The sequence below is a fragment of the Pristiophorus japonicus genome, unplaced genomic scaffold (genome assembly GCF_044704955.1).
Source record: "Pristiophorus japonicus isolate sPriJap1 unplaced genomic scaffold, sPriJap1.hap1 HAP1_SCAFFOLD_3724, whole genome shotgun sequence".
NCBI classification, from domain to species: domain Eukaryota; kingdom Metazoa; phylum Chordata; class Chondrichthyes; family Pristiophoridae; genus Pristiophorus; species Pristiophorus japonicus.
The window spans coordinates 236-4,151 of record NW_027253571.1 but is presented as its reverse complement, the minus strand read 5'-3'; the positions used below and the strand labels follow the sequence as shown (position 1 = coordinate 4,151).

At 58.3% G+C, this 3,916-nt stretch overlaps 1 long non-coding RNA gene across 1 annotated transcript; it reads right to left on the bottom strand.

Annotated features, from left to right (window-relative positions):
• Positions 1-1,113: 1,113 nt before the first annotated feature.
• Positions 1,114-3,622, bottom strand: LOC139250439 (uncharacterized). The gene is made up of 2 exons (XR_011591302.1): positions 3,381-3,622; positions 1,114-1,309 (listed from the first exon to the last, which is right to left on the bottom strand). It is a non-coding gene; the product is annotated as an uncharacterized lncRNA (long non-coding RNA).
• Positions 3,623-3,916: the final 294 nt, after the last annotated feature.

Sequence of the window (3,916 nt, the reverse complement as noted above, 5' to 3'; positions counted from 1 at the left end):
TTTGCTGACTGCTTATAAAGCCCTCTCCTCACATTCGTGTAAAACACGATGGGACAAAGAACGCAGGCACACATAAACCATAGTTAACCCAGTGCAATTGATCCACAAATGGAGGGGATAGAGAGATCATCGAAAATAGGTGCAGGAGTAGGCCATTCGGCCCTTCGAGCCTGCACCACCATTCAATATGATCATGGCTGATCATTCACCTCCATACCCCTTGATCCCTTTAGCCATAAGGGCCAGATCTAACTTCATTTTGAATATATCCAACCAACTGGCCTCAACTTTCTCTGGTAGAGAATTCCACAGGTTCACAATTCTCTGAAGTTTCTCCTCATCTCAGTCCTAAATGGCTTACCCCTTATCCTGTGACCCCTGGTTCTGGACTTTCCCAACATGGGGAACATTCTTCCTGCCTCTAACGTGTCCAATCCATCAGAATTTTGTAGGGTTCGAGGAGATCCCCTCTCAATCATCATGATCCGCATCATAGGCGGTCCCACCAATTGAGGATGACTTGCTTCCATGTCAAACAGTTCACAGGACCTAATATTCCAGATCCTGAACTACATCCTGAAGGGTGGAAGATGCCTGTGGGTGGATTTGTTTAACGTGGGGTGACCGTTGTACACCAGCCACCACACGGGCTTGACAGAGCGAGGTCTTGGTCCAGTGGCAAGGGTTAACCAGGATCCCTGGAGACCTGCTCTGCTACACAGAGGCTGAGTGGCCCCTGAGCACCAGCGGAGCAGGCCGGGGAGCGGAAGGAGCAGTGTGGCGGTGTACCACTCCAGGGAGCAGGAGGGCGATGGCAGTGAAGAGGGCGACTGGATTGAACGTCACCATAACCCAGATCGCTGATTGGAGCGTGGGCAGGTACAGCAGGAGCGGCGAGGTCGGGGCGAGAGATCGTGGAGTGACGTGCTCGGGGGCTTGGAGAGGAGAGAGTTCGAGGCCCAGGGGCTAGCCCACACTGTGATATAGAGAACGCAGAGACGGACGCTGTACACTCCAGCTCCCGCACGCCACAACGCCCGGCAGAAAGATGCGACCATTTTTTTTTTACAATAAAATAAACGGTGTGAAAGAGAAAAGACAGAAGCCACCGGATGGTTTTTTAATGGTTTTTTTATTTCCTTTATCGGCTGGCGGTTCAGTTCTGTTGCGTGCAGTCGAACGCGGAGGCACTTTGCGTTTGTCGCCCGTCGATCACTCGTCGACCTTGGCCTGCGCCCGCAGGAAGCTGGCTTTCCGCTGAGCCACACGGTCCTGTCGCTGTGCCAGGGATAGCTTGGCTCGGTTCCACCTGCGGGGGGGGGGGGGGGGGGGGGGGGGGGGGGGAGTGTCAGTCCGGGGAAATACACGCACACAGCCCACCGGACAAGACTTGCATTTATATAGCTAGCGCCTTTCACCACTGCCATCGGGCGTCTCAAAGCGCTTTTACAGCCAATGAAGTACTTTGAGTGTAGTCACTGTTGTATTGTGGGAAGCGCGGCAGCCAATTGGTGCACAGCAAGCTCCCACACACAGCGATGTGACAACGACCAGATAATCTGGGGTTTTTTGTTATATGTTGATTGAGGGATAAATATTGGCCCCAGGACACCAGTGATAACTTACCTGCTCTTCTCCGAAAGACTGCTCCTCCGACAGTACAGCGCTCCCTCAAGACTGCCCCTCCGACAGTGCGGCACTCCCTCAGTACTGCCCCTCCGACAGTACGGCGCTCCCTCAGTACTGCCCCTCCGACAGTGCGGCGCTCCCTCAGTACTGCCCCTCCGACAGTGCGGCGCTCCCTCAGTACTGCCCCTCCGACAGTGCGGCGCTCCCTCAGTACTGCCCCTCCGACAGTGCGGCGCTCCCTCAGTACTGCCCCTCCGACAGTGCGGCGCTCCCTCAGTACTGCCCCTCCGACAGTGCGGCGCTCCCTCAGTCCTGCCCCTCCGACAGTGCGGCACTCCCTCAGTCCTGCCCTCCGATAGTGCGGCACTCCCTCAGTACTGCCCTCCCTCAGTATTGCCCCTCCGACAGTGCGGCGCTCCCTCAGTCCTGCCCCTCCGACAGTGCGGCACTCCCTCAGTCCTGCCCCTCCGATAGTGCGGCACTCCCTCAGTACTGCCCTCCCTCAGTACTGCCCCTCCGACAGTGCAGCACTCCCTCAGTCCTGCCCCTCCGATAGTGCGGCACTCCCTCAGTACTGCCCCTCCGACAGTGCAGCACTCCCTCAGTCCTGCCCCTCCGATAGTGCGGCACTCCCTCAGTACTGCCCCTCCGACAGTGCAGCACTCCCTCAGTCCTGCCCCTCCGATAGTGCGGCACTCCCTCAGTACTGCCCCTCCGACAGTGCAGCACTCCCTCAGTCCTGCCCCTCCGACAGTGCGGCGCTCCCTCAGTACTGCCCCTCCGACAGTGCGGCGCTCCCTCAGTCCTGCCCCTCCGACAGTGCGGCACTCCCTCAGTCCTGCCCCTCCGATAGTGCGGCACTCCCTCAGTACTGCCCTCCCTCAGTATTGCCCCTCCGACAGTGCGGCGCTCCCTCAGTCCTGCCCCTCCGACAGTGCGGCACTCCCTCAGTCCTGCCCCTCCGATAGTGCGGCACTCCCTCAGTACTGCCCTCCCTCAGTACTGCCCCTCCGACAGTGCAGCACTCCCTCAGTCCTGCCCCTCCGATAGTGCGGCACTCCCTCAGTACTGCCCCTCCGACAGTGCAGCACTCCCTCAGTCCTGCCCCTCCGACAGTGCAGCACTCCTCAGTCCTGCCCCTCCGACAGTACTGCCCTCCCTCAGTACTGCCCCTCCGACAGTGCAGCACTCCCTCAGTCAGTGCAGCACTCCCTCAGTCCTGCCCCTCCGACAGTGCAGCACTCCCTCAGTCCTGACCCTCCGACAGTACTGCCCTCCCTCAGTACTGCCCCTCTGACAGTGCAGCACTCCCTCAGCACTGCCCCTTTGACAGTGCAGTACGGCACTCCCTCAGCACTGCCGCTCTGACAGTGCAGTACGGCACTCCCTCAGCACTGCCGCTCTGACAGTGCAGTATGGCACTCCCTCAGTCCTGCCCCTCTGACAGTGCGGCACTCCCTCAGCACTGCACTGGGAGTGTCAGCCTAGATTATTTTTTGTGCTCAAGTCCCTGGAGTGGGACTTGAATCAACACAACAAAATGCACCCCCCACCCGCCCTCGATGGCCGCCAGTCTGAAGAACACCACACCCCGAGGGACGTTTATAAACTCCCGACTGCCCCTGGCACACTTGCAGCCGGGGCCAGTCACCAACCAGCGAGCCAGACCAATCTGCACCAGGAGCCCCCGGCTTTGCTCAGTGTAAACTCTCCCTGGCCTCCCCCTCCCACCGCCGAATGCAGACACTCACCGCTTGGGTTTGCCGATGTCCTTCTTGGGTTTTTTCTCGTGGGCGGGGTTGGCCCGGATCTCCCGATGGGCAGTTTTGAAAATTTCCTCCACCTGCAACGGGGACAGACAGCCGTCAGTTCCACACCGTCAGGGAGCGCCGCGGAGAAGTGCGGCCCCCTACTGAGGAAGGGGGAGAAGCGCAGGGGGCTGACGCCAGCCAAATATAAATCCACCCTCCCACCCCCATAGAATTGGCACGTCAATAGCCCCATCACTCGCTCCGACACACACTCATCACCAAAGTGGCTCCCTGTATTGTCACTTCAGAGATGAGGGGGTTGACTTATGAGGAAAGGTTGAGTAGGTTGGGTCTCTACTCATTGGAATTCAGAAGAATGAGAGGTGATCTTATCGAAACGTATCAGATTATGAGGGGGCTTGACAAGGTGGATGCAGAGAGGATGTTTCCACTGATGGGGGAGACTCGAACTAGGGGACATGGTCTTAGAATAAGGGGCCGCCCATTTAAAACTGAGATGAGGAGAAGTTTCTTCA